Raw genomic sequence first — 12,083 nt, 5'->3', positions numbered from 1 at the left:
TTCACACTCATTTAGTGGGCTGCTGTAGCATTCTAGAATTAGCACTAGGACTGAAGTTACAGGGAGCGGTAATGATTTGGACAAGTGTTAGGGCTTAAGAATGGATATTAGATTTTGGGGTTATAATTATTTGGGCTTGAGGGCTTTTCTGTTTCCATTACAATGATAGGTGCATTATAAAAAATTCAAATTATTCAGAATAACAAAAAACACAGAAAATTATTTAAAAAATTATATTATTTTTGAAACACTCATATCAACGACATGTCCATAAATGCTACTAAAAGAAGATCTAGTATCATTTTTCATTTGACAGTGTTTCTTATACAATTTACCAAATAAGCTTAATCATTTAATATCTCTGAAAGGTGACAGATACATCTTTTGAGGCTTTCCAGGGGCCCACTTGGAAAATCCCACAGTTAATTCTAATTCAAAAAGGCTTAATTTGGGATTTGACTTTGGGCAAGTTTTTCAAGAATGTTAAAAGGCTCAAAACATTTGATAGAAACAGAATCGTAGGTCAGTGTAAAATAACAGTAATTCATTTAACCAGAATGATAATCAAAAAGTCTTCAAAAGCAATACAGAAAGTTACATGGATATAAAAACCTTAACCCTTTTAAAGCTCAGTTTTCCTAAGTAATCAAAAACCTAATAAAGACAACACAGGAAGTTATCTTGATAAAATGTAAAATCTTTGTTTTTTTAGGCTAGTGACCAAAAAGTTAAAAGGAAAATCTGCAGTGAGATTGTTTCTCCTCACAGGGAGCTCATTAACATAACCTAGAAGTTGAACCTGATGAAACAGGTCCTTGAATTTAACCAGACACAGGATCCAAGGTTATGAGTGTATACAGTGTGATAGAGGAATGTAAACAAGAAAACTAGTCCCCTGAGCAGAGGAATACATGGCTCTTAGTAACATCATGGGAAGTTTCCTGGTTACATGGAACAATACAGACATGTCAAGAAAAGTCAAGAATATAGAATCAAATTGTACTGGAGGAAAACATTGCTTTTCTAGGCCTTTAAGACAAACATTTCACCGTCAGGACATAACAGCAGAGCTAGAACCCGAATAAAAAAGTTCCATGAGTTGACAAAAAAGTTGAAGAAGAGGATTATCATCCCAGCTAAGCAAAAAGGTGTACCTTTTCAAGGGTAGAGAGAACAGAAGAAAAGATGTATGACCTGCAAACCATGTGCAGTGAGGTACAACGAAAGTTGAACTTCTGAGATATAAATCTGAGAAATTTCAAAAGGAAAACTTTACCTCAAGAAATAAAATTACCATTTTTAAGGAAAGAGGACAGTATTTTTAACTTGAAACTAGAGAAATTAAATAGATCTCAGGAAGAAATGTGGCAGAAATAGACACTGTCTGCAGTTTAGAAGATGGTTATTACAGAAGCAGATTTTAGAATTAATAATTCAAACCCTTTGCAGTTTTATTAAGAGCAGATCAACACTTCAGGAAAACCTTCTTGTTCTAACACAGGGGACCAATTTATTAGTTTTGTATCAGTGTATTTTTAATATTAAAGTTAAATCTTTAGAAAGACTTAGAAGTAATTCTTTCTTAATTATGCTTGATCATACACAAAATTCATTTCACAAATTCCGCCTTTATGAATCTTTTTATGACTTAAACCCTTGATGACATGCCTGTACTTTCTGCTTTGTTCTATACTTTATCTTTCTTAAATAGCCATTTTACTTCACAAAAAAAATTTACCACGAAAGATTTTCTCTCATATAAAATTATGCTTTTCTTAAATTTATATGTTGATTAATAGACCTAAATATATTTAAGCTTATTATAAAACTTAATAAGCCAAGGACAAAGTCATATTTATTTAGCAATTTGTTTGTTTTTTATCTTACTTGGATATGACTTAGGCATTTAATGAGTAGCTATTATTTAATTTAACATAACATAATTTAAAAATTTGAAATTACATGAACAGTTTATTTATAAACATCTATTCAATTTATAATTCTCTAATTTGTTTTTTTAACAATTATACCTAGATTACTAATGAAAACTGAGATATTATATAGAGCTAGTTATTATTTTAAGTTATTTCTTTTATTAACCAGTTTTATAACCTGTTAATATCACATATTTACCTGAGTAAGAGATTTAAAGTTGAATACATGAGTATCCAGTTGATAATTCGCAAGACACAGCTGTTTTTATTAAATCAACAATATTAAATTAATCTTACTTGTCAAAGAATTACACAAAGATCATTCTGTTTTAGGCTGGGTTTATAGCTTCATGACCTTAAAACATCTAGCAGAGGCAAATATAAAACTGATCAGTAAACACAGGCAAAAATGTATGTTGACAGTTTTGGAAACATTTCTAATTTTATTTTATCAACAATTTTAAAACCAATTAATTTATCAAAGGCTTAAGTCACAAGAACTAAAAAAAAAATGGGGATTAATTGCTTTATATTTTACATGTGTGACCATTTATCTAAATAGAATTTCTTAACGGATTTCTGGCCAACTATGCCAGATTTTACCATGTAGACACAACATACAACATAATACATGTACATATGTATAAAAGTACTTAAACATGTGTATGCACATACACAAAGATCTAATATCCATGACATAGTAAAACTTATAAACTCGTTGGTTCATAAAAGACAGTTGAATCCAAATTATTTTTCTAACAAAATGAGTTTTAAGGCTAAACTTCATGAATTTTTTTAAATATGTAATCTTAAGTCTGTGAACCAAATTTTGGGTAGAGAAGTTTGAGTCAGTTACCAATGTACCAGACTGGATAAAGAATAGTTAACTGTGAAAATGTGAGGAGGCCCCAAGAAGAGTTTTTCTTCACAAGCTCTTAGTACAGTATTTTCTCAGTCTCAATTCTTTGTCTTTGAATGTAAGAACGTTGCCATTCCTTCTAGTACAAGGAGTGTGCCTTTTACATGAGAATTTCATCTTTTGCTTTTAAGAAGCAGTCAAAATGATTTTCTTTTATATCTACTGGTTTTCAAGTGTTTTTAGTTAAATAGTCAATATTGCAGAATGGCTGAGAAGTTTGGGAAAAGGGAATTTAGCTTAGAGAAGGAGAGAGAGGTGAAATTGTAGGAAGGGGAAAGGAAAGTTCCAGAGAAGAAGAAGTCTCAGCAAACAAATGAGACAGCTTTTTGTAGTAAGGCAATCTTTGAGACCTGAATGTTTATTTAGGTTTTTTTGGCTTCAAGATATCAATTGACATATGAGTCTTATTTGTAGTATATTATTTTATAGTCATAGTCTTATAGTTTAAAGAACAACAGACTGTTTTAATGATCCTTATAATATTTGAACATGTTACCAGGTGGTGTCCCAGAAAATATCTTGGCATGCCTTTGACCTTCGAGGGCCTGTTTGAAACTATATTTATCTAAGTGATTCTGGATACACAAAAGTCAATTAAAGTGCAACCGCTGAATACGTAAAAGCCAAAATAAAATGCAAGTGCCAATGGAAAATAAAGTATGTTCTTACCAAGAAGGACAATAAGCCACCTTCTTCAACTGAAGGGAAAAAGGAAAATCCCTTTTCCGAGACCTCAAGCTGAAGGGAAAAATCCCTTTACCCAGACTTCAGGTCTAAGGTCTCACAGGAGGAAAAGGGTCCACCCCAACAGATCTCCCAACCAGAGCGTGAAAGACTCCTCCCAAACAAAATGTGGAAGGACCCCTCCCCAGCAAAATCCCAAATAAAACAGAACTCAACCAAAAATCGGAAGTTTGGTCCAAGAGTGACTCACCATAAGGAAAGGAGGCAACCTGCCGAAGTGGGGGGCTCAGAGGGCCCTAATGTGGGTGCTACATGTCACAGTTCCAAGGCCTGGGGATTCTCCCCAATGCGAGTTAGCTTTAGAACCCCACTTCTGACACCAAGTATGTCAAAGTCAAATAAAATATAGAGATCAATCTCTAAATTTAACGTTTTATTTGGGAAGCAAGAAATACAATTTGGGACACACAGAGAGGGGGTGTGGTGGTCAGTATGTCGGAAGAGCAAAGAGAAGATTGGGGGTTCTGTGAAAAGGAGGGATGTTATGTGTTGCTTTGAAAGAAAGTTCATAAGCACTAGTGAAGTTTTGGAGCTGGCAAGCTCTGACTGGTGAGTGACAGCAGTGGGTAAAACTAGTCCTAGCGTCACAGCAGGTTGGTAGTTTTAGTAGCTATTAGATTAAACTGGTTTCGGGTTACAACAAGCAGTTTCAGTATCTGGGCTTGTGGAAAATTTGATTTTTGGAGCCAGTGCTGTGTGCTCCAAGTTATTATTCCCCCTGGCCCCTCAACTCTGACTTAGCTGGGTATGACATGAGTGACCCAATTTGTATAATCAACTTTCACAGGTCCCCGAGTAAATGTGTGGAACAAAGTGCTTCACTAACGTGGAATGCTCACTTCTGAGCCTTATGTGAGAGAGAAATAACCTTTGTTTTTCAAACCATATAATTTTAGGGCTCTCTTTGTTATATTAATAGCACACAACGGACACCCTACATAATAGAGAAAGTATAAAAGAAAATTAAGAGTAATGTAGAATAGTTTCAAAATCTAATGAAAGTACAAGGAAGATAAAATAGAAAGCATGGATACTAAAAAATAATCAAATAAGAAATGAAAGGAAATGTCTAAGAGCAGAAGAAATATAAGGCTCTAAATTAAAGGCCCATTGAATACCAAGCAGGATGAAAAGAAAAAGCAAAGAGAAAAGATGCAGACTTAAATTCCTGTTTTAAAATTTCTTTCTTTCTTTTTCTTTTTTTTTAGAGGTGGAGCCTTGCTCTGTCACCCAGGCTGGAGTACATAGGCGTAATCATAGCTCACGGCAGCCTCCTGCCTCAGCCCCATGGCTTACGCTACCATGCGTAGCTAATTATTTTTATTTTTTGTAGAGACAGGGTCTCTCTATGTTACCTAGGCTGGTCTTGAACTCCTGGCCTCAAGCCATCCCCCTGCCTTGGCCGCCCAAAGTGCTGGTATCACAGGTGTGAACCACCGTGCCCGGCCTGTTGTAAAATTCCTGAACACCAAGGATAGAGAGAAAATCCTAAAAGCCTCCAAAGAAGGGTGGGGATTAATAAACAAACAACAATAACAAAAAAGAGGGTCACTGACATCAGTATTCTCATGTGGCAACACTAGATACAAAAGACAATGGAGCAGTACCTTTGAAATTCTCAGGGGAACCACATTAAACTTTTAATTCTACTCTCAGCCTACCTATTAGTCAAGTGTGAGGGCAATAGAAAGACATCTTAAGGCAAGAAGTTCTGTTTATTATTAACATTATTACCTCTGAATCTTATTTGAAAGAATTACCAGAGAATGTGCTTTAGCAAAATGAAATAGAAATCCAAGAAAAAGCTGTGACATTCAAGAAGTAGTATCAAGAAAGGTACCAGTAAAACTTAATAATTCCAAATAATTATTGATTTTATCAGTATAATGTATCAGTTATTTTATATATAACAACCTGGAACTAAGATTTCAGATAACCTCAACATGGGGGAAAGGGGATGAGTAAAACAAAAACATGTTACAAATGGAAATAATAATAAACTCTCCTCTTCAAGAAAGAAAATATATGACATCAGAAATACAAGTCTCTTTTTAAGAGGGAACTCGAATTTAATTAAAGAGAAACTATGAAGCAAATCACTTGACCTAGGAATGCTTTATTACTCAGGTAATGTAAGTCACCTTCTCTGTGCTGCTGTGAAAATAGCAGGATGTAGTATGTTTATGACCCAGTGAATTCAGACAGAGAATCAATTTGCTAACAAATCATTGATGTGAAGGTCTCAAGTAAAATGAAATTTTATTCTGTTCTATTCTTATCACAAGTTGTAGATTCTCTCTGCTGTGTTTTCTGACATTCAGTGTAAACATATAAGAACACTTTTGTCATTCAGCTGTTTTTCCGTAGAGCATGTCTTTACTCATTATAAGGTAATTTATTAATGTTAAGTGTATATGCACATCAAGGATTTTGAAGCATGTATTAGCCAATTTTGTAAAACGTGACTAGCAAAGGAGATAGTGGTTTTTTAAAAATTGTACCTATCATTAATTACTCCAGGTGTAATTGATTTACTTCCTTTCCTTCTTTCCTGTTAAGAGATAGTTTTGTTTTTGTTTTGCTTTTGTTCTCAATTTTTTTGGTTTCCCATAGTGTTACTACTGGGAGTTGAGACAGTTTATTCTGCTACTTCTCCCTGCTATATGTATTTAATACAAACTCCAGTTAAAAGCAAGTGCTAAATTTTAAAAAATAGTGACAATATCAAATGCTGACAAGGATGCAGAGAAATTGGATCACTCATCCATTGCTGGTGGGAATGGAAAATGGTGCAGACACTCTGGAAAACAGGCTGGCAGTTTCATTAAAACAATAACAACAAAAAAGCCCCAAGAAATATGAAACATGCAGCTACTACATTGCATTTCTATGCATTTATTCCAGAAATGAAAACTCATGGACACCTCAAAATTTGTACACAAATATTTATAGAACCATTGTTTTTAATTGTCCCAAACTATTGGAAACAACCCAGATGTCCTTAAGTGAGTAAATGGTATACTATGTTTCATCCATACTGGGGAATGTTTTCAGCAATAAAAAGAAACTATTGTTACGTATGTAACAACTTGGATGAATCTCCAGAGGATTATGCTGAATGAAAAAAGCTAATCCTGAAAGTATACACACTATAAAATTCCATGTAAATAACATTCTTGAAATGACACAATTGTGAAAATGGAGAACAGGTTAGTGGTTTCCAGGGGTTGAGGAGGGGTTGGGGTGGTAGGGAAGTGGGTGTGGCTATAAAAGGGACACCAGAGGAAAGGGGTTATGGTGTTGGTATGCCTCTGCATCATTCCCTATCAATGTCAATATTCTGGTTGTGGTATTATTCTATGGTTTTGCAAGATGCTACCATGGGGGATCTGGGTAAAGGGTACATGGGATTTCTTTGTATTATTTCTTATGACTGCACGTGAATCTACAATTTTCTCAAAATAAAAGCTTAATTTAAAAAATGTGCTGAGAATTTCTATACCTACAACTCAATTCCAAATTGTATTTATCTTTGATATTAAGGTTTTCCCTTGTTTGCGGGTAGAATATAGATGATTAATGCTACATACGAGTTGGACAAAGTTCAAATATTTATATTGAAAATTTAAGAATAACTAGAAAAATAGAAATGTGATGTGTAGCTTTAAACCTTGAGAGAAAAAAGGAACAAAGAGATAAATTGATTTGGCTAACAAAAGACAGGAAAAGAAAAGATACAAAACAATAAAACACAATAAATAGAATGCATAAAATGTGATCACTAGAATAAATCCAAACACATTGATATTATAAATATGAATGGGTTAGCTTTATTAAAATAATGAGATTCAGATTAGATAAAAAGCCCAGATCCAGCTGTGTGTTGTTTACCAAACACTTGAAACATGGTTAAAATTAAAGGAATAAAAAAGGTTATAGGCAGCTGTTAAAAGTAAAGCTTATGTTAATCAATATTGAAGATGTAATAGTCATAAATATATATGCCTAACATGCATAATGTGTGGGAATTAGATTGTAAAATGCATTAGATTCTGGGAACAGTGCCTTTTAGAGGAAAGATTTGCATATAATAGAATTGTTACTTTATAGATAAGCAGTTGTTACAGTTTCATTTGGATCTGGGAACTTGCCCATGTGAGATATATATACATAAAAATACATATGTAGATATTAGATATATGTGATGTATATATCTCACAGGAATATTGCAATATTAATTACATGCAATATTCTTTTTCGTGTGTTTGTGTGTTCCTTTGGAACTCTCCATAGCCCAGATCTGAAAGTGTGGGGGAACTGTCTGTTCCAGAGTGAATCTGCTCTAGGGAAAGGGAAGTTTTGAGCTTATTTTTTCCATAAGAAAATGAAATGGGATTTCTTTTTTTGGAGGATTTAAATATATCAGTGGGAAAAATTGAGTCAGACTTGATAATGGAAGATGCAAATTTTCCATCGTTAAATTTAATGAGATAGGAGTGAATATCGGTTCCTTTAATATTTCTGGAATTGTATTATTGCCTGTGATAGATTAGATTATTGTTTAAACATATTTCACTCTCCTATCACCCCACTTAATTGGAAGAGGATAGTTCCTGTACCCTTAATGCTGGGCGTGGCTCCCTGACTTGCTTTGGCCTCAGGGTGGGTGGGGTGCTGTTCCTATCTCTTGACTCTGTGCTCAGCCATGCAACTTGGCTTTGGCCAATGGATGTTAGCAGATGTGACTTAAGTAGGGCTGGAAATAACCTTGCATAGCTGAACTTGTCCTCTTGCACTTCTGCCACCTCCATGAGCAACGCTTCTTTGGAACTTCCCCTTCACAGGTGGAGGAGCCTAAACCTCAGTGAGGAGCCAAGTCCAGCTGGACTCAAAGCTTGAAGCAGAGCTGTCCCCTTGGGCCCAGCTGAGGTCAGCTAACCCACAGCTGACCTGCAGTCATGTTTGCATGTCACTGAACTTTTGTGGTTCTTTGTTACTCAGTGATAGCTGACTGATATATCACTGTTTTAGGCAAATTTGGTAGGACAACATAACTAAGCACAATCTGAGATGGGCAATAGAATAGAGTGAATGCTTTGTGCAAGGCGTATGGTAACTTGGTGCATATTTTACTCACTGTCCCATCTACATCCATTATAACATATCCTGGGGAGCTAAACTTTCTATCCAACGCCTGGCACATGTGTTTTAAGATATCAGTTGAATTAGTATAGACTGTTTGAGTGAATATCTGTGGTTCTGGAAGGCAGGGACAAGGATTGGGAGCGTCGACACAAGAGTACAGGCTCTGCTGCTTTGGTGCTTCTCCTCTGATGTCCTTGTGAAGGGCAGTGATGCGCTCTGAGCTGACAAGTTCACTGGCTGACAGAAGACAGGGCATATGGGCCTCTAGGGGAATAGTGTGCCTTTGTCTTTGTCTTTCTCTTATCCTATATAAGGGGAAAAATGCTGTTCTGGCTGGTCAAGTTCAACATCATGGATTGGACCATGGGATGGAGCTCTGGTGGCAGATGACAACTTCTTTAAAGTGAAGTAGAGGACAAGGGAGGCATTGGTGAGGAGGGGGCAGGGGTGGGGAGCGAGGGAAGTCCAGCTTTCCCCTGGAGAGAGGCAGAGTTGGGGGCCAGGGTGGGGCCAGCTGTCTGGGGAGGGAGGCAGGCAATGTGCTGGCTGCCCAGATGACATTTCTTATCTTTCTTTCCTGGGCCCAGAGTAGGTTATTTTATGGCCCATCTCTTTATGGCCTCAGCAGAGAGCAAAGGCAAACAAAGAACAAATTTAGATCCCTCAGGGCCTGAGAAGCCTCCTCCCACAGCAGGTGTGCCCTCTTCAGCTGCCCTGCTGGCCAGAATCTCCACTTAGAAGTCCTCCTGCAGGCCCAGACTCTTACCTACCCTCTGACCCTGAAGCCCTGGGGTCCCTCCCTCACACCTCCCTAACATGTGGCTTTGAAAAAGGCTTTGATACTGTATCCCTATCCCTCAAGTCTTTGAACCCTTACCAACTTGTGTTAATAACAAACTTAAATCAATCTTGGCTCCATTTTATAGATGATGAAACCGAGGCTGGAATGGTTGTTACCAAGCTGTGGTAACAACTCTCTGTGCTGTGGGATGTAATTACACTTATTTTTTCTTTTCTTTATAAAGTTGTAATTATTGTGTTCTAATGTAAAGAAATTTAGAGAGGAAACAAATAAAAAAACAGCCTAAAATCCTATTGCTCAGATAACTCCTGTTAACATTCTCCCCCTGCCAACCCCAGCTCTGTTTGCAGAGGTTACTATTTTCAATTTTTATTTTTGTTTTATTCCATAAAGATGAAGCACATTTTTGATACTTTAAAAAATGTAATTTAAATAATCTTAAACTTAGAGAAAAGTTGCAAGTGAGATAAAGAACACTTTTGTTCTGCACCATTTGAGAGTAAGTTGCCAAGAAGATACTCATTTCTCCAAAAGACTGGTTTTATTGGCATTTTTTATTTTTAGACACAGGTCTCCCTCTGTCCCCCAGGCTGGAGTACAGTGGCCTGATCATAGCTCACTGTAACCTCAAACTCCTTGGCTCAAGTGATCCTCCTACCTCAGCCTCCTGAGTAGCTAGGACTACAGGTGCATGCCACCACACCTGGTTAATTTTTTTAAAATTATATTTTGTGGACATGGGGTCTTACTATGTTGCCCAGGCTTGTCTTGAACTCCTTGTCTCAAGGGATCCTCCTGCCTTGCCTCCCAAAGTTTTGAGATTATAGGCATGAGCCACTGCATCCAGCCTGGTTTTACTGTATATTTTTCTTACAGAAAAGGACATTCTCCTATTTAACCAAAATGCATCTATCATGACTTACGCAATTTTTATTAATACATGACTACTCCCTCATCTTCAGACCCCACTCAAGTTTCATCAGCTGTCCCAAGATACTCGGATTAATTATTAATATATATCTCTGGTCTCCTTCAATCTGGAACAGTTCTCCAGTCTTTCCATGACTTTCATAGTCTTGGCATGTTTTGAGATGACCGGCTAGTTATTTTGTAGCATGTCCCTCACTTTGGGCCGATGTTTCCTCAAGATTGGATTCATTTTAATGCACCTTTGGCAGGAATATCACAGAAGCAATGCTGTTCTCCATACATTCTATCCTGCAGTGAGTAATTTCAGTTCATAGGATTAGTGATGGTGTTTGCTTTGACCATTTGATTAAAGAGGTTACTACCAGCCTTCTCCACTATAAAATGACTCCTTTTCTCTTTGTAATGAATAAATATTTTCTGGTGAGGCACACTGAAACCATGTAAATATCCTATTCCTCGTCAAACATTCACTTTACTCATTCATCTATTTATATTGAAATGGACTCATGGATTTCTATTTTATTCAGTTGGCTATTTTCCATCATCATCATTATTTATTTAGATGCCCACATTGAGGGCCATTGAGGGCCCCTTCAAGCTGGATTCTGGGCCTTTCTGGCTTGCCTCCATCATTCTTAGAGCACTTCAGTACTTTCTAGCTCCCCAAAATCTTTCAGGCTCATCTTGGACTTTCTCTGACCCAGCCCTGGAATCAGTCATTTTCCCGAGGAGCCTTGGATTCTTTTAATGGAGAATGGTATTTAGAAGCCAAGATATGAGTGCAGGAGTGTTCATTGGTATTGGGGTATCACTGCTCCTAGGCTTTCTTAGTGGACAGAGCAAGGAGATACATACATACACACACACATGCACACACACACACGGGCACATATACACTATTACATCAATATTTATCTATACATATTGAAAATCATGAGCTCACACCAATACTTTCAATTCTAATCAAAACCACAGGGCTCATTCTGGTTTTCTCCCCTCCATATTTGTGACTGCCTTCTCCATCAGTGAGAAAACCGGCTTCTTTTAGCCTTAATATCTTTACTTTGATCAGTTGATCCACTGCATGCTCCCAACTTCCCATAGCAGAGCCCTGATCACTCTGCTTGGGCTCTGGCACCCCACACTGGGTTGTCCCCTTCTGCCATGTGCAACGTCTCTTCACAGTCCTTGGGCTCTAACATCCTGTGCTAAGCCACCATGCTCCACCTCCCCACATGGAATCATTGTCCTGCTCTGGCTCTGACACCCCATGACAGGCTCCCCCAACACACAGGGCTGCCATCCACAGTGTGGTCTGTTCAGACAGCGCCAGGCTGCAGTGGCTACTGTGCCATCCATGTGGGTGCATCCCTCCCCTGCCAGGCTCCAACACCTGCCTGGCTCATCTGCTCTTCTTCGGACATCCTTTGACTCTACTTGGTAGAGTCTACTTGGTAGCTCTTAGCTACTGGGACTGCCTAAATCCTGCTCTATCCAGAATAAGTGTCAAAGCATCACTCCTCCATGATGAAAGGGTACAATGTAATCAATTTGCCAACTTGTGGTTGTGAGTCACCCCAGGGGATGATGGCATGTAGGGGGCTCAAGG

This window comes from Lemur catta, chromosome 14 (assembly GCF_020740605.2).
Source record: "Lemur catta isolate mLemCat1 chromosome 14, mLemCat1.pri, whole genome shotgun sequence".
Taxonomy (NCBI): domain Eukaryota; kingdom Metazoa; phylum Chordata; class Mammalia; order Primates; family Lemuridae; genus Lemur; species Lemur catta.
This window is presented reverse-complemented; position numbering follows the sequence as displayed.